This window comes from Emys orbicularis, chromosome 1 (assembly GCF_028017835.1).
Source record: "Emys orbicularis isolate rEmyOrb1 chromosome 1, rEmyOrb1.hap1, whole genome shotgun sequence".
Lineage (NCBI taxonomy): Eukaryota > Metazoa > Chordata > Testudines > Emydidae > Emys > Emys orbicularis.
This window is the reverse complement of record NC_088683.1, coordinates 360,268,532-360,288,324: the sequence shown is the minus strand read 5'-3', so window position 1 is coordinate 360,288,324 and position 19,793 is coordinate 360,268,532.

The window sequence follows — 19,793 nt, the reverse complement described above, 5'->3', positions numbered from 1 at the left end:
AAAAGGCGGTGAACAGGGCCAAGGTAAATGCAGACTTAGTACTGAACCAATATCCACAGAAAATGTTTTGCTTTATTGCCTCTGCCAGAGAAGGTATTCTCTGCCATTAGCAAAAGTCCCAGCTGCTTTGTGATGCTTCCTACATGTCCCTTTCCACTCTTATTTGTATTGCAGTGGCACCTGGAGGCTTTAGCGGGGATCAGACCCCCACGGTGCTAGGTGCTGTACAAACACGCAGTAAGGGACACTCCTTGCCACAAGGCGCTTACAGTCACAATGGACAAGAAACAAAGGAAGGAGCATTTGCCACATTTCACAGATCGGGAATTGAGGCCCAGAGAGATAAAGTGACTTGACCAAGGTCACACCGCAAGTCTAAGGCAGTGCCGGACATGTAAGGTTACATGTCCGGCACTGCCTTAGACTTGTACTCATGTACATCCCAGCCCGGGGCCTTAACCACATGGTCATTGTTCCTCTCCAGGGACACTGCTTATTATCTAGCCGCCACGGGGTGTTCTATAGCTTCCAGCGTCACCGTAGGTGCTTTCGATCACATATGTGCTGTCCCACCAGCTAAGGAGGCAGGGTCTCTTCCAACAGCTCGGAGCATCAGGGACACAAGCTGTTATGTCACTGTTAACCACCTGCTGTATTCCTTGTGTTGGGATGGACATGTTAGTCCCATCTCTATTCTGAACATGATGACGTGTGAAAGATGTCACCTGAACACAGGACTGGAATCCAGGAGCTGACACTGACTATCTCTGTGCACTCGGGCAAGCCACAGAACCTCTCTGTGCCTCGGTTTCCCCATCTCTGTGATAGGGGGTGGTGGTGATTGCTATCTATTTCACTGTGTTGTTCTGAGTACTGATTAGTTAATGCCTGCACAGCAGCTTGTAGACTAAGAGCATTATATATGTCTTTTAGAACAGAGCAGCAGCAGTTTTCCCAGCTGGACCCAAAATAACCTAGAGCCACACCTAGAGCCAAACAAACTGAAGCTTGGTCTCTTGGTCAAAATGAAATCAGCAGCTGCACATGGATTCATGGCCAGCCCCTTTAAAGGAACTGCGGAACCATAGGATCTCCAGGGTAGGGTGCATAAGGTATGCTGGATCAGGGTTGTCTTCAAGGAGCTGTTTTGGGGGGAGTGAGTGCTGACTCGCTGTCCAGCCGTGTGGCATTCTGGCACAGCACCTCTCATCTGTCCAAGGAGCCAGACAGGAAAGGGCTCGATGCACATATTTATATCTCATAATTGCAGGCTGGTGAGACGAAGAGTACAAGGATGGGGCTCAGTGTGAATGGAGAACTTCAGAGAGAGAGAGAATCATTCTGCCAAGGCAGCAGTTAGGGATTTGGCAGCTCCTCTTGGTATGATTGGGTGAGATGGTTTCCAGCCCTAAGATTAAACAAGCTGTTCTTTTTATGACTCCTATAATCATCGTGCTTCCAGGTAATAAAAGTGCTGCAGAAACCCCCAGAATGTCATGCTGCTCTCTGATTAAAGCAGCTTCGTTTCATTTTGTGTGTGTGGCATGGAGAGCACTTTGACAGCTGACTGGTGTTTAACCGAAACCAGATGTCTCAAATGCCTGGGCAGCATCTTCAGCTAGTGTCACCGGGCATAGCTGCACTGAAGTCGTATTGATTTACATTGGCTGGGGATCTGGCCCCTGGTTCCTTTTTCTTTTGGGGAATCTGGGTAAGTCACTTAGGGTACATCTCCCCTGCAAAAAGAGAGCCGCGGCAGCACGTCTCAGAGCCTGGATCAACTGACTCGGGTTTGTGGGGCTAAAAATAGCAGTGTAGGCATTCAGGCTCGGGCTGGAACCTGGGCTCTGAAACCCAGGCAGTTCAGTGAGTCGCCAAGCCCAGGCTCCAGCCTGAGCAAGAACATCTCCGCTGCCATTTTAACTCTGTAGCATGAGCCCCACAAGCCCAAGTCAGTTGACCCAGGCTCTGAGACTAGCTGCCATGGGTCTATTTTGGCAGTGTTGACGGACCCTCAGACTCCCAACATAAGAACAGTCATACTGGGTCAGACCAAAGGCCCATCTAGTCTAGTATCTTGTCTTTCTACAGTGGCCAATGCCAGGTTCCCCAGAGGGAATGAATAGAACAGGTAATTATGAAGTGATCCAACCCCTCTCGCCCATTCCCAGCTTCTGGCAAACAGAGGAATTTATCTAGTTCTTTTTGAACCCTGTTATAGTCTTGGCCTTCACAACATCCTCTGACAAGGAATTCCACAAGTTGACTGTGCGTTGTGTGAAGAAATACTTCCTTTTGTTTGTTTTAAACCTGCTGCTTATTAAGTCCATTGGGTGACCCCTAGTTCTTGTGTTATGAGGAGTAAATAACACTTCCTTATTTACTTTCTCCACACCAGTCATGATTTTATAGACCTCTATCATTTAGTCGTCTCTTTCCCAAGCTGAGAAGTCCAAATCATATTAATCTCTCCTCATACGGAAGCCGTTCCATACCCCTAATCATTTGTGTTGCCCTTTTCTGAACCTTTTCCAATTCCAATATATCTTTTTTGAGATGGGGCAATCACATCTGCACGCAGTATTCAAGGTGTGGGCGTACTATGGATTTATATAGAGTCAGTATGATATTTTTTGTCCTGTTATCTATCCCTTTCTTAATGATTCCCAACATTCTGTTCGCTTTTTTGACTGTCACTGCATGTTGAGTGGATGTTTTCAGAGAACTATCCACAATGACTCCAAGATCTCTCTTTTGAGTAGTAACAGCTAATTTAGACACCATCATTTTATATGTATAATTGGGATTATGTTTTCCAATGTGCATTACTTTGCATTTATCAACATTGAATTTCATCTGCCATTTGTTGCCCAGTCACGCAGTTTTGTGAGATCCCCAAGCTCCCCCACCCCAGCTTTTCCTAGACTTGTTCCTGCCCTGAAACAATAAGCGAGTGTAGAACATGAAATCAGAAATGAGGCACAAAACTGAAAACACTTTCAATGAAGTGTTTTTAAATGGTTTTGTTTGATTAAAGAGCACCACTGGTTTTGCACATAAAATGTAGTAGCTGCAGGAACGCAGGGGAAAAGACTGATGGATAAAAAAAGACCAAGAGGAACAAAAAGAAGCAATTGGAGGAGGAGGAGGAGAAAGAGTTAAGAAGATAAAACAGGAACAGAAGAATAAATTACACTAACTTATGTCTATGTCATGCCCTTCACAGACTGGTGTACAGAGATTTTCATCTGTGGCATATTAAAACTGCATTACAATTGTAGGTTGTCACTAAAGCTCAAGGGCTTTTTTCCTGGTCCTGCTTGCAGATTGGGGGCTCTATAGGAAAGTGTATGAGCTGGGCCTAGCAGCAGTCAGTTTACAGACTGCCAGCCTACAGTAAGGTGGGGTGAGTTGGGAGCAGCCTGCTTTCTCTTCCTCTGTTTTGGGGTTCTTATGTGTTCTGAATTCTTCAAAATAAAGTAGTATTATGCTGCAACCTTCCAGCAATGTTTCAAGCTAACGTCTCTGTGTGTATCCTGTGAACATAACATCAGTGTGAAGCAACCCTGCACAACAGATGAAGACAGGAAGTGAACATACATACCATATCCAATAGAAACTACCAGAAGAATTTCAGTAGGCAGCATTTGATTCCCAGAGTTGGAAATGCCATGGACTCCTTGATGTCTGCAAGTGGTCAGAACTTTAGTTTTGTGTCTTATGCAAAAGATGGCACCTTCCTGAGCACATAGCTTGTGGGCATAGTCATTACTGACTCAGAAACCTGCCTTCTACCATGTTATCAACATGCCTCGGTAGAGCGTCTTTGATTTTTCTTGGGGATTGTTTACCAAATATTGACCTGGCTTAGTTGTGAGATCTGGTAATGCATAAGAAGTTACTACCCAAGGCCTGTGCAAAATGAACTGTGATCTTAGTCAATTTCATTGTGAACAGCTGACCACTTCACTATGAACCATCATGACAGCTGGCACCCCTATAGGCAGTCTCAAAGGAGAGGCCAAGGACTGCACAGCCACAGAGACTGAACTGCCCTCTCATACCATGGAATTGTGCCTCCATGACATGGTGAGGCATGTTGGCGGTGACCAGTAGCAGGGGGCGGGGAGAAGCTTACACTGCCACTTCCTGTGCTGAACCTGTCCTGTGGGTAAACGAAGGCCTTTATACTTCAAAGGTGTGTAATCCGGTATCCGGCACAAGCCATGAATTGATCTGAAATAACAGGCTGCTCGGCTACAAACAGAAAGAAAGTCTTCATGTATGTAGCTCATTGTTCTGGCAGATGTAATTTATCAGGTGACTATACTGGCCAATCAGTTATGTGCAGGAAATCCCCTTGCCTAGGGGAGTTTGTTTCATTGGTGGTAAGACGAATAGAAATACCTATCTCTCTATATATATACTGGGGTCTCCTGTAGAGAGGCATTGTGATGTATGCACAGTAGCTATGAAACTCTGTCTTGTTTTGTGTGTTCTACACCTTTAAATGAGTAAGGCCTCTACCTGGAGGCAGAAGCAGCTGCCATTTTGTTCTCAGAATTGCAGCTGATTATTACAGGGGATATACATACACTGAGCTCTCTCATGGAGACTTTACTTGTGTGCTTCCTTGTTGCTTTGCTTACTTTAAAATAAATCATTCCGGCTGGCAGCACAGGTTTCCTCCTTATGGGAGGGAAAACATAAGAGGAATTGGTCTATGGCTGGCAGTGTTATCTAAAGCATTGTTGGGATACGTTTCTCTGAATCTACAAGGTCAAAACCTGACATGGCTGACTCCATCCCGCTGAGGGTGGATGACCTAAGTTACTTCTGTAGGTTCTTACCTTAAAAACAATCTAGTCTCTTCTGGGTAGATGTTAAAGATCCAGCAATGCTTTTTTAAGGATAAAGATTTTCCCCTTGCATCATTGGTCAAAATTTCTCCTTCCTCCACTGTCTTCCTGGTTGATGTCCTCCATCGCGTCTGCAATAGACACAGAGCAAGCCTATACTCTCAAACCAAATATTTTTATTTTACTTTAAGGGAAACAACAACAAAAAAGGCACTAAGGAAAATCTCCGTGAGAGAGAGCACAGTGTGTGGGTGTGTGTGAGAGAGCTGCCAACTTGGGATCTTCACAACTAAAAGCACAACCTGCTACAATTTGAGCTAAAGCTCTCTACCTAGGGCTGTAACAGTGTCATATCTTTTGTGGATCAGCACAGAGCAGGACCTATAACAGGCACTCACAGCGGGTTGCGCATGTCTCCTCTGTAATCTGCTGTACCAGCTGTCTAACAAAATGGCAGCTGCCCTACAGAGAGAGGCTTAAAAATGTACAGGTGTAGATGGCGAGAAGTTACATCTCTCTACAGCCCCCCTCCACTCCAGAGCAGGCTGCATATTGAAGGTGGTGATGGGATGTGCAGCAAATCAGATCCAAAAGGCCATTAGGCTGAACACAGTCCTCCCTCAGGCAGAACCACTATTGACTTCCACAGGAGTAAGAGCTGAGTTAAGACTTCAAAACTTGGCCTGTACTTTGAATATTGCTTTTTGCCTTCCAACCACAAACCCTGCATCGTGGCAGAGGGTTAGACTAGATGACCTTTGTGGTCCCTTCTAACCCTGTGATTCTAAACAAATGATACAATGATCATCAATAATCATACGTTGCATCACTTTGGTCCAGCCCCTTGACCCGTTTCCCCTAAGATTCCCAGACTTATTAGTTCCCTCTGTCGTTACCTGCTAAACTCACTCCTCTCTCGTTCGATAGCTTTTAAATGCTTCTTTTGTGAGCAGAGAGCGTTACGTGACTTGTTCCTTCTGTACGTCCATCAATTACTCCCACACTGCTGTTTCTCTCTTTCCTGTCCATTATGTCTGATTCGCTTTAGGCTTTGATAAATGAGAGGGCGTCTGACGAATTAGCTGTCACATTTTTGGAAAGCTTAGGAGTGTCTTAATTGTCTTCCCATTGTCATACATTCCCAGTCTTCCTTTTCATGCCAGCAATGTCCCCAGTAATTTCACGACTGTCAAGGGGGTTCCCAGAATGAAACTGGTTCTTGTGTATCAGGGCCCATTTATCACCTATGACCTTGAACCATTAAGTCTTGTTGTGAAACTGGTGCAATACCAGGCCCAGAATAGTCATCCAGCTTCACTCATAGCTCAACTGGGGCTTGATGTCACGTTATCAGAGTGCAGGCATAAGTGTTACTCTATCATATCCATCAGCTGTCACAGATTCTAAGGCCACAAGGGATCATTGTGATCATCTAGTCTGACCTCCTGTATAGCACAGGCCAGAGAACTTCCCCAAAATAATCCCTAGAGCAGAGCTTTTAGAAAAACATCCAATCTTGATTTAATAATTGTCAGTGACGGAGAATCAGAGGTGAAAATAAGCCGGTACGCCCTGGTATGGCATACCGGCAAGAGCCGGTTTGCCGTACCGGGGCGGCCCGGCTTCCCCAGGGGGTAATTGAAAGGGCCTGGGGCTCCCAGCAGGGGCTGGAGCCCCAGGCCCTTTAAATTGCCACCCGAGCCCCACTGCTACAGCCCTGGGGTAGGGCTGCGGGGCTCTGGGGGCTATTTAAAAAGTCCGGGGCTCGAGCTATCTCTGCCGCCCCGGTCCTTTAAATAGCCCCTGGAGCCCCGCTGCTTCCCCAGGGCTCCCACAGCTATTTAAAGGGCCGGGGCGGTAGAAGCAGGAGAGCCGTGGGCCCTTTAAATTGCCCCCAGAGCCCAGGGTTAGTGGGGGGCTCCAGAGGCTATTTAAAGGGCCCGGGGCTCCAGCTGCCTCTGCCGCCCTGGTCCTTTAAAGAGCCGCGGGAGCCCCGCTGCTTCCCCAGGGCTCCTGCGGCTATTTACGGGGCCGGGGCGGTAGAAGCAGGGGAGCCCTGGGCCCTTTAAATAGCCCCCGGAGCCCCGGGCTGCTGCTGCTACCCCGATGGGGGGGGGGGCACTTACCTTACAGGGTGGGCTGGGGCTGGCTCTGACTCCCTCAGCCACGCCCCTTCCACCCTAGGCCCCACCCCTTCCGGGGGCCAGAGCTGGCCCCAGCGTACCAGTAAGTCACTGGACTTACTTTCACCCCTGTGGAGAATCCACCACGACCCTTGCTAAACTGTTCCAGTGATTCATTACTCTCACTGTTAAAAATTTACACCTTATTTCCAGTATGATCTTGTCTAGTTTCAACTTCCAGCCATTGAAATAAAGGAGAGATTCTTCACTGCAGCCTCCTAACCCACAAGAGCCTTTTGAGGACATTGTCCTAGCCACATACCGCATGCCCTGGCTGGATACAGGACATCATTTGTCAGCAGGGAATTGAACCTAGGACATTATGTACTGCAAGCACACGCCCCTACCACTCAAGCTAAAGGAGCAACTCTTTTCTGAATACCCGACCTCTGCAAAATTGTATACACCTGCCCAAGGGGCCAGCCAGGGGAGCTGGCTGACAATAGGTGTGGGATTCTACCCTACTCTCTGTCTCATATGAAGGAAGATGCTTCTGCTATTAACTGGTGGCCCCTCCAAGGAAGGTGCTGGGGGAACAGCCATAACCACTGACATTGTTGAACAGCCAAGCAAAGGAAAGAGCCAACCTTTGGAGTCCAGCCACAGCAGCCAACTGACCCATGAGCGTCTGGTGTGATTCTATGGCAAAAAGGGCTAATGCGACACTTGGCTATAGTAACAGAGGAACACCAAGCAGGACTAGGGAGCTGACATTAGCTCTTTACATGGCACTAAAGAGACTAATACTGGATCCATTTCTAGTGTCCATACTTTAAAAAGGATGTGGAAAAATTGGAGAGGATTCAAGGAAGAGCTTCAGGATGAGAAAAAGATGCTTTACATTGAGACATTAAAGAAGCTCTGCCTATTTAGTATATTTAAAAATAAAGTTAAGAAGCAACTGATTTGTAAAAAGAACAGGAGTACTTGTGGCACCTTAGAGACTAACAAATTTATTTGAGCACAAGCTTTTGTGGGCTACAGCCCACTTCATCAGATGCATAGACTGGAACATATAGTGAGGAGATATATATACGTACAGAGAACATGAAAAGGTGGGAGTTGCCCAACCAACTCTAAGAGGCTAATTAATTAAGATGAACTGTTGTCAGCAAGAGAAAAAAACTTTTGTAGTGATAATCAAGATAGCCCATTTAAGACAGTTTGACAAGAAGCTGTGAGGATACTTAACATGGGGGAAATAGATTCAATGTGTGTAATGGCTCAGCCATTCCCAGTCTCTATTTAAGCCTAAGTTGATAGTATCTAGTTTGCATATCAATTCAAGTTCAGCAGTTTCTCGTTGGAGTCTGTTGTTGAAGTTTTTCTGTTGCAAAATTGCCACCTTTAAATCTGTTACTGAGTGACCAGAGAGGTTGAAGTGTTCTCCTACTGGTTTTTGAATGTTATGATTCCTGATGTCAGATTTGTGTCCATTTATTCTTTTGCGTAGAGACTGTCCGGTTTGGCCAATGTACATGGCAGAGGGGCATTGCTGGCACATGATGGCATATATCACATTGGTAGATGTGCAGGTAAATGAGCCCCTGATGGTGTGGCTGATGTGATTAGGTCCTATGATGGTGTCATTTGAATAGATATGTGGACAGAGTTGGCATCGGGCTTTGTTGCAGGGATAGGTTCCTGCGTTAGTATTTTTGTTGTGTGGTGTGTGGTTGCTGGTGAGTATTTGCTTCAGGTTGGGGGGCTGTCTGTAAGCGAGGTGCCACAAGTACTCCTGTTCTTTTTGCAGATACAAACTAACACGGCTGCTACTCTGAAAACTGACTTGTAGTGTCTAAGCACCGAGAGAAGGGGTGAATATTTGATACTAGAGGACTCTTAAATCTAGTGAACTGAAAGTTTAAAAAGATCCAGTGGCTGGAGCTGAAGTCAGCAAGATTCAAGCTGAAAATAAGATGCACATTGTTCACACTGAATCTAATTCACCATTAGAACAGGTCACCGAGGGATGTGGAATTCTCTATCACTCGACATCTGAACATCCAGACTAAGTTACTTTCTAAAAGTTATTCTCTAGCTTTCAGAAAACTTATTTCAGGAATTATTGAATTCTCTGGCCTGCGTTAGGCAGGAGTTCAGATTAGATGATCACAATGGTCCCTTCAGGTCTTAAAAATTGATGAACAAGGGCAGAGGTCTCGGAGGCTGTGTGACAGTTTTACTGAAGGTTCAGATTGCTGTAGAGTCTGAATCTTCAGTGTGACCTTGCAGTGCATAAAAATTCAACAATGTTCTAAACATAATGGCAGGAACACAGCTGAGGAAGACAGTAAATAGCAGAGAGCACTTACAGTAAATACAAAAACCACCCAAACCAAAGTTTCTTTGGATGGATCATGTCTATTAACTCAAAGGGCCTTTGCAAAATGCATTCTCCTGTCTGTATAACCTGGAAATTTCTAACAGGCCCATTACCATGGCATAGTAGCCATAATATAACCACTACATACAATCACCCATAGGAACCATAGGATTTCAGAACATAAGAATGGCCACACTGGGTCAGACCAATAGTCCATCTAACCCATTATCCTGTCTTCTGACAGTGGCTGGTGCCAGATGCTTCAGAGGGAATGAACAGAACAGGGCAATTATCAAGTGATCCATCCCCTGTCATCCAGTCCCAGGTTCTGGCATTCAGAGGACATCCAGAGTATGTTGCATCCTTGACTATCTTGGCTAATAGCCATTGATGGACCTATCCTCCAGGAACTTATCTAATTCTTTTTGAACCCAGTTATACTTCTGGCCTTCACAACATTCCCTGGCAAGGAGTTCCACAGGTTGACTATGTGTTGTGTGAAGAAATACTTCCTTTTGTTTTTTGTAACCTGCTGCCTATTAATTTCATTGGGTGACCCTGTATGTGAAGGGGTAAATAACACTTCCCTATTCACTTTCTCCACACCATTCATGATTTTACAGACCTCTATCATATCCCTCCTTTAGTTGTCTCTTTTCCAAGCTGGACAGTCCCAGTCTTTTTAATCTTTCCTCATATGGAAGCTGTTCCATTCCCCTCATCATTTTTGTTGCCCTTCTATGCACCTTTTCCAATTCTAATATAACTTTTTTGAGATGAGGCAACCAGAACTATATGCAGTATTCCAGATGTGAGTGCACCATGGATTTATATAGTGGTATTAGGATATTTTTGTCTTAGGAACCATTAGGAAAGGGATGGATAATAATATTCTGCTTGCATTTTTGACTGCCGCTGCACACTGAGCAGATGTTTTCAGAGAACTACTCATGATAAGTCCAAGATCTCTTCCTTGAGTGGTAAGAGTTAATTTAGACCCATCATTTCATATGTATTGTTGGGATTATGTTTTCCAATGTTCATTACTTTGCACTTATCAGCACTGAACTTCATCAGCCATTTTGTTGCTCAGTCACACAGTTTACTGAGATCACTTTGTTATTCTTCGCAGTGTGCTTTGGACTTACCTGATTTGAGTAATTTTGTATCATCTACAAATTTTGCCACCTCACTGTTTACCGCCTTTTAGAAATTATTTATGAATATGTTGAACAGCACTGGTCCCCGTATAGATCACTGGGGGACCCCGCTATTTATCTCTCTCCATTCTGGAAACTAACCATTTATTCCGACCCTTGTTTCCTGTCTTTTAACCAGTTATTGATCCATTAGAGGACCTTCCCTCTTATCCCAGGACTGCCTGCTTCACTTAAGAAAGAGCCTTATACACTCAAGCCACTGACTCAACATATTTGGGATCTTGCTCTGGCAGTGGCCAATCCTGATGCTCCAGAGGAACATGAATACAGCCATAATGCATCTAAATTACAGCCATATTCTGTTCCTGGTTACAAGGTGGGATTCCAGGGTTACTCCTTTGAAGCACATGGGCTTATTCCAGTTTTACACCTGTGTTACTGAGAGCAGAATCTTACCATAAGGTCACCATCTAGTGAGGTACTTAAGCCAAATGTACCTGTCAAATGCAGACGTTGACAGCACTGAGCACCTTTCTGGATGGAGCCTCAGCTATGCAATGTTGTCTGGGGGGAAGCCGGGGATGCCTTCCTGACCCTCTTTAGTGATCACCTCATGCCACCTAAAGCATGAGATTCAGTCACTCTTATTTTTACTTAGCCTAACTATTCGGGCTATACAGTTACAGCTGATCTTAAAACACTCGGGCAGGGGTGACTCGGTGACATGTCAAAGAGTGATTCCCTTTGTTTGTTCTGAATGCACCTGCCAAGAATGTCATTGACTGTCGCTGCCCCATCTGCTCTTGTACGATGGCTCTGCATAGACAGGAAGGAGCACTCCATGTTCACTCTACCCTTCAAAGAACAAAGCAGGAACCACCACTCGGCTAATCTCTCCTCTTCCACTCTGCGCCCCAGCAAGACTCATGCTGTAACCAAACCATGGTCCCTTGAGGAACGTGCCCAGCAGGTCCCTGATCTCAGCTTGGGCCTTTGGGTGCTACTGTAAAACTAGTTACTCTTAGAGGGGGGAAGCGACTTGCCAAGGCCAGACAGCAGAACCAGAACAGACTCCGAGTTCTGGGCCCAATCCACTGGGCCGTGCCGCCTGCCTGAACAAGCCTGACACCTTGGTGGTATTTATACCGTTCAAATACCCATAGGTAATGATCACATCTGCCTTTAGCATCACTCACCCACACTTTACATAGTTAACGCTTTCCATTGTTCCTCAATAAATCACTCTCCGCAGTCCCTTAACCACCTCAGCTGGTTTACGTTGATGGAGCTGCATTGACCTCCATGGAGCCATGCTGAGGATGGAGGTTAAGGAGCAGAGGTCTCAGGTTGCTACTTGCACAGGAATAGTCGGGAGTGCCGGTCAGGCCTAAGATGCAATAGCAGAGCACTCTTGCATATACTGTATTTTGAATTATTCCCTTATTTCCTAGAAATGCCTTCATCCCGCTTTTCACAGAAAGGAAGCCGGGGCCCAGGCTTGTGCACTGGGAATGTCCCTGGCATGCTGTAGGTCAGGCTTGTGCTAAAGGCAATGAGATGGATGCTGTTAGAAGGAAGATTTATTAAACCCTTTTATTATTTTTTCATCACTTTCAAAGTCACCTATGCTTGGTATAGAGTGCCAGGCACTGATCGTGCCAGCCATGGCTGTAATTTACTGACAAACTGGGAGGTGGGAGTGGGGGGGGGGGGAGGGTCAGAGATGGAATAGGCCAATTTATCCACCCCGCTGAAGCAGGAGTGTCCCTAGAGTATGTCCCCATGAGCACTTCGTCCAGTCTAGGTCCAAATAGTTCAGATACCTGGGCTGCCACCACTTCCCTTGACTGTTCCACAGTGTAATGCTCTCACTGTTAGGGGAACCCCATAATCCCAGGGCTTCACAGAACTGCCTGTAGTATTCTAGGTGCCATGGGCGTGATCCTCCTCAGTCTGGCAGCTTCTGTTCTCATTTCTACCTGAGCAAAGTGGGTGTGAATGTGCAGGTGTGAATAACTATACAGGGGAGACTCCGGCACATTGAATCCCACACTTACACACCAACGACATAGCTCCATTGACTGCAGTGCATCTACTCTGACTTCACACCTGCTGAGAATGTAGTTCAGGGGGTTATAAACCCAGACACTATGAAACTGATAGTCTAAGCATGAACCCCTTGTGCCACTGAGGTTTAACTGCTTTTGCTAAAAGCAGTACCTAACGTGTACTGGTGTGAGACATCCACCTTCATAGCTATCACTATGCAGCTCACCCTGGAAAAAATCATGGAGCAGGTCCTCAAGGAATCAATTCTGAAGCACTTAGAGGAGAGGAAAGTGATCAGGAACAGTCAGCATGGATTCACCAAGGGCACGTCATGCTTGACTAACCTAATTGCCTTCTATGAGGAGATAACTGGGTCTTTGGATGAGGGGAAAGCGGTGGATGTGTTATTCTTTGACTTAAGCAAAGCTTTTGATACGGTCTCCCACAGTATTCTTGCCAGCAAGTTAAAGAAGTATGGGCTGGATGAATGGACTATAAGGTGGATAGAAAGCTGGCTAGATTGTCGGGCTCAATGGGTAGTGATCAATGGCTCCATGTCTAGTTGGCAGCCGGTATCAAGCGGAGTGCCCCAAGGGTTGGTCCTGGGGCCGGTTTTGTTCAATATCTTCATTAATGATCTGGAGGATGGCATGGACTGCACCCTCAGCAACTTTGCAGATGACACTAAACTGGGAGGATGATACTAAGCTGGTAGATACGCTGGAGGATAGGGATAGGATACAGAGGGACCTAGACAAATTAGAGGATTGGGCCAAAAGAAACCTGATGAGGTTCAACAAGGACAAGTGCAGAGTCCGACACTTAGGACGGAAGAATCCCATGCACTGCTACAGACTAGGGACCGAATGGCTAGGCAGCAGTTCTGCAGAAAAGGACCTGGGGGTTACAGTGGACGAGAAGCTGGATATGAGTCAACAGTGTGCCCTTGTTGCCAAGAAGGCTAACGGCATTTTGGGCTGTATAAGTAGGGGCATTGCCAGCAGATCAAGGGACATGATCATTCCCCTCTATTTGACATTAGTGAGGCCTCATCTGGAGTACTGTGTCCAGTTTTGGGCCCCACACTACAAGGAGGATGTGGAAAAATTGGAAAGAGTCCAACGAGGGCAACAAAAATGATTAGGGGTCTGGAGCACATGACTTATGAGGAGAGGCTGAGGGAACTGGGATTGTTTAGTCTGCAGAAGAGAAGAATGAGGGGGGATTTGATAGCTGCTTTCAACTACCTGAAAGGGGGTTCCTAAGAGGATGGATCTAGACTGTTCTCAGTGGTACCAGATGACAGAACAAGGAGCAATGGTCTCAAGTTGCAGCAGGGGAAGTTTAGGTTAGATATTAGGAAACACTATTTCACTAGGAGGGTGGTGAAGCACTGGAATGGGTTACCTAGGGAGGTGGTGGAATCTCCTTCCTTAGAGGTTTTTAAGGTCAGGCTTGACAAAGCCCTCGCTGGGATGATTTAGTTGGGAATTGGTCCTGCTTTGAGCAGGGGGTTGGACTAGATGACCTCCTGAGGTCCTTTCCAATCCTGATATTCTATCATTCTATGATTCTATGTGCAACTTCATAGCAGCAGAAGTTGGTTCATCTTGCCCTAAAAGCACAGGCCCCTATTATCCGAGCTAAAGGAGAATCGCTGTTGGCAGTATACCGCCTATGACCCACAGGTGAGCAGTTTTAATTCAGTAGAGGGCTGTGGTGCACATGCAGTATTGTGATGCATTAGTGATGGGAATCGTTTGACTACATACTGGTCAGGATGTGGTCACTGCATTATATAAAGCTGTAACTGCTGAACAGTGTGTTCCCCATTTCTGTTGGCATCATTAAGATAAATAACCCAAAAGTGGGTAGAGAAAAATATGCCAGGAATTTTTTTCACTGCTAACTAGGCACAATGCTTTTGCTAGCAATCTACAAAGAACCAATGTAAAATGGCATTAGCAACCTCTCTACATTCATCCTGCCATATCTCTAAGGTTCCTATTATAAGATACCAGCAACTATTACCATTTTTTAGTGTGCATAGGATGAAAAACATTAATGTGAGCGTGTTGCCACTATGAATTGGAACACAAAACACTCAGCATGTATGAGGACCCTGCACCCATTTAGAAATGGGTTCAGCATAAATGTGGGAAGCAATCATCTCCTGTATGGAAAAGATAGCTGAAACAATAGGAACCACCACTGAAAACACAGGCCACATGCAGGGCAGGTCACAAAAAGCTATGTGAGTGGAAGGTTCTCACTGGGGGCTGAATGTAAACACAGAGGGCTGGATAATGTTTTGCTGGACATATGTGTGTGAGAGAGAAATAAGCAGCCAGAAAGACCACAGAAGTACAGGGAGACGGCAACAGAAAGCCAAGGACAGCCAGAGAAGCCCTTGTAGTGTAACCCTAAGAGGAAGCTAACAGACAGAGTTTTTTGGGTAGAGTGCTGGCTGGGAAAAAGAGGCTTGGAATATTGAGCAGGGAAACTATCTCCTGTTTGATTCCTATTGTTTCAGGGAAACAGAACTTTGTACATTTTTGGTAAATAATAGGATTGCACCAAAGAAATACCTGACAACAGTGTCAATTTCTCCTCCTCAGGGAAACACCCGGCAAGTATTGGCTACCCACTTGAGTCAAAAGGGGCAACACTATCATTTATATGTAGTAATACATTTTATTTTTGTTTGTATTTGTTATTAGCGATATTCATTATGTAATGACAGAAATGGGAACTGGCCCTTTAAAAACAGAGTGGGGGATAAAACAGGGGCCCCCAACCAGTGTGTGTTCCTGGGTCAGGTGCTCAGCCATGGGTGGGGGCTGGGGAGGACTCAGCCTGTAGGAAGCAACCAAGAAAGGTCAGAATGAACAGTTATCCTTCAGACACTGGCTTGCGATTGAAGGTATAACCTGTGGGCTCATGCGGACATTTCATCTGTCTGTGTCGCTGTCTCCCATCCCAGCCTTTGTCCATTTCGATGGTAAGCGCTTCATGGCGGGGGCTGTTTCTTATTGTATGTATGTACAGCACCTAGAACAACAGAGCCAATACAAATAGTGAAGAAAACCTACTCACAGTAACACTCTCAATGTCTTGATCTGCTGATAAGTGAGGGGAGCGTTATCCTGAGGTGGGTTTTACCACTACACTTAAAGCTCCATATTTCCCCACTCTCTATACTGGGGATGAAGTTTTTATTATCGTCTCCCCACTCTCCTCACCCCTCTTCTTATATGGCGGGGGGGTCTTTCTTGGCAGCATCAGCAGTGTCACAGGTCAGGGCAACTGCACCTGTATTTCCCCTCAGTGGTTCACCAATGGTTCCCCCTCTTGGCTCTCAGCTCCCCAGCACTTGCCTTTCTTGGGTGAACACCCGCGTCTCAGCCCCGTCTCAGCAGGGTATTTCCAGGCAGCGCAGTTCCTTGCTTTCACTGTGTCTTTCCCAGCACTGACAGGTTGCCCAAGGGCACTTGCTGGCTTTCTCTTCAGAGCCTGACAACAGAGTCATTCTTAACAGTTATAAGTTACCACACAATGCTTCCTAAGCAGGCCTGCTTTTTTCTTAAGGTAAAAAGCATTACAGAGAAAACATATTAAAAACAATAAAAGAACCTGCACACATGCTAATAAGTTCACCAGACATCATCTAACATGGGTTCTGGCAGGCCCAGTCCTTCCAACCCTACACTAAGGGTTGGCCCTCTCTGTGGACCAGGGTCCTGTCCATTTGCTGGATCAGGAAGAAGGCCCCGAGCCAGTTTAAAACCAGGCTATTTATCCAAACCCCCTTTCTTTGCCTGTTGGTCCCTCGAGAATCCAGTTTGAATGAGTATATGCATATCTCTGCAGGGGGGCTGGCTTCAAAGCATTGATAACAGAGAAACTACATTAGCATCCCTCACCCCTTAAAAGAAAGTACATACAGTGCCATAACAACACATACACAAGTTCAATTTTAATACAATGTACCCCAAAAGCTATTAACCCTAATCCAATAAGGTTTAGCTTAATTCAATAAAGTTGATCTTAATCCCCTAAAGTTTGTGCAGTATAATACAGGATATTGGCCGTCTGTCAGAGGCAGTAAAAGCTCCTATTCTCTTAATAAAGCTAGATTTGGCAATATTGGGCTATTGACTGCTAGTATTTGAACGGTGGTAGCACCTAGGGGTTCAGTCATGGACCAGCACCCCATTGTGCTAGGTGCTGTACAGTCACAGAACAAGAAGTCCCTGCCCTCAAGGAATTTACACTCCAAGTATAAGGTGAGAGCCAACGGAATTGCTTTTTATTAAGAGTTAAATTCAATCTGACAGGCAGGGGAGTTCAACCCAGTTCTGTTGCAGCTCAGAGAAACTCCCCCCTTTCCTGGTAGATTTTGAGAGGTGGCACATTCAACACATGAAACACAGATCAGAATCATTTCAGCTGATCAGCAGTAAACTCTCCTTGACTGAACACTGAGAGCTGGACTTTACACATCAATCCTTTCATGGATACCACAAACTGGGAGGCAGGATTCTGCACTCAGATACATGCACATGCCTCCCACTCAGTCAAGACTTGTGGGCGTTACTTACACAGAACAAACGTCTTGTGGACAATATCATAGTCATCTGGTCAAATATTCATAAAATCACAGGGCTGGAAGGAACCTCATATTTGACATTGACTAGATATTCACAGGGTACAAAGTCTGAAGGGACTGCCATGATCATCTGGTCTGACCTCCAGAGGTGCTGGAACACTTTGTATAGCGGGGGTGCTGAGGGTACTGTAACCCCAGTATATAATGGAAACCACTTCAAGCCAGAGGGTGCGGCAGCACCCCCAGCACCCCTAGTTCCAGCACCTATGCTGACAAGTCCTGGACAGGTCAGACGACATCCCTGAAATAATTTCTGATTGGACGAGAGCAGGTGCTTCAGAAAAAACATCAAACCTTGATTGAAATTATTGCCAGTGTTGGAGAAACCTGCACAAACCTTGGATGAATTACCCTCACTGTTTAATCACTCAATCCCTGCATTGTCAGATGGCTCCAAAATATCTCATCTATGTAAACTGAAAGCTCTTCGGTGCAGGGACAATCTCTCACTGTGGGCTAACTTGTGGCTTATGCCACAAGCTCCTAGCGAGGGGCCCCAAATGCCTGAGTATTCACAATTTACCTTCCACTTTCCATATTACTCCAGGGATAAGTATTCTAGCAGCCACTCTGTGCCAGTGGATCCTGGCATATACTGGTGTAAGTGATTGGACCTGGAGCATGTAACATAGTGAACACATTGTCTGCTTCGCTGACTTCTCCATAATGATGTCTTTGTCCTGTTTCCGGCTCTAGCACCGTGGATGGCAGGGTCTGATCGAATCTGAACTGCACAGAAAGAGGAAGTTCCCAGAGTTCTCATGGGTTTATGATGTTAAAGAAACCACTTCCATAATGTCTATTTGGTTAACCAACGGTACAGAGAGTCCATTCTCTAAATGCAATCTCAGTTTCCAAATAGCTGAGCTGTGCTTTGTTGCTATTCTATCACACACAGACCCGTGCACAACTTCTGCAACAAACCCTGAAATGTGAGCCAGGTTCCTCTTCAGGCCATTGAGATTTGCTAAGTTTCAAGAATGTCTATGCTGAGTTTCAAGCCAATCTGGTTGCATCGTGTCAAGTGGACCACAGCTCCTTTCACTTCTGGATCACAAGTTCAAATCCTCTGGGTTAGCAAGTGGGTTAGTACCGGCTCTCAGTTGCACTGGTGTAATTCTGAATTGACTGCCCTGCTGTCAATGGAATTACTCTGGATTTACACCACTGTAGCCAAGTTGAACTAGACCTGTGAGCAAAAGCCATGTCTGTTATGTTTTTCCTTACACGGCATATACGCATATACATCCTGTCTGACTCACTGAAAGGTCTGCTGGGGACTGAGAGCAGTATGGTGTCCCAAATTTATACCCCAGCCCGTAGGCCATAGTTCAATATAAAATTCAGCCCTTTCCATACAACGATTTTTATGTCCTTGCTATACCTGTCAGGACCAACTCTCTGGGCAATGTGATCTAAATTTGGGTTTGGACTCTGATCCCCTTTCAAATGGGGGTGTCTGGAGACGGGATTTAAGTGCATTGAAAATAAACAGTGCTAACCAAGAATTAATGATGGCCATTATTGCTCCTTACAAGACAGAACTAAGCGACTAACTTTTCCTGCCTGCAGACCTTTTCTGTGTTTGAATTCAAACCATTGCCTCTTTCTTCCTGTGGAATTAGATTCAAAGGTAAAAACTTATTTAAGCCTTTCAGTCTAGCCGTGTCTCCTGGTTTCTATTTAAATTTCATCCCAGATTCTGGGAATGGTCGTAGGAGGAAACCGAAAGCAACTGTCGCAGACTATTAAGAGGCAAACAATGCATTTGAAATGTAAAATCCCACCACTTATTAAACACAGGGCTCACGTTAACACTGTCCCCGGAAGCAGGTGGCTTAATCCTTATCACCAAAGTAGAATTTCATCCAAGGAGAGACAGCGGCTAAATGGAAATGCAGAGATACATAATTCATGAGAGAGTGGACAGGATTTAATAAGCCCAGCCGTGGCATCTTGCTCAGTCATGCCAGGTTGTTTGCTGTGATGATGGCCATGTCAGATTTCAAGGGGATTTAGCCGGATAAGATTTGCAAAAGCCCTTTGTTCTTTCAAACGCTTCATGAGCATTAAAAATCTGTGTGCTGTGGTATCAGCCTTGTGGAGGATAAACAAGACACTCAAAGTAACTTGCAGAACCTGTTTGGTGGCGGAAAGGGCTTATTTGCCCGCACATGAGAAACAAAAATTCCCCCACAGTAGGTGCCAGCAGCAGCAGGGAGTGGGTGTGTGATATTGTTCCCAAGCTCCTGCCGGGCAGCGCAGCTGCAGAGCCGCGACCTGACCCGGTGTTCTGTGCTGCGCGGTGGTGTGTCTGGCTCCAGCCGGGCGGCGCGGATGCCTGTCCTGGTGCTCTGGGCAGCGCGGCTGTAGCGCTGCCAGCCACCGGTGCTCCAGGCAGCGCAGTAAGGGGGCAGGGAGCAGGCGGGGTGTTGTCAGACGCTACCGGTGTGGTGCTCTGCTCTGTTCAATGTTGATAACAGTCGGCTGCGTGCGTGTGTTCCCTCTGTGTGCTGCCCCGGCTCTGCAGATCGCTGACACAGCAGA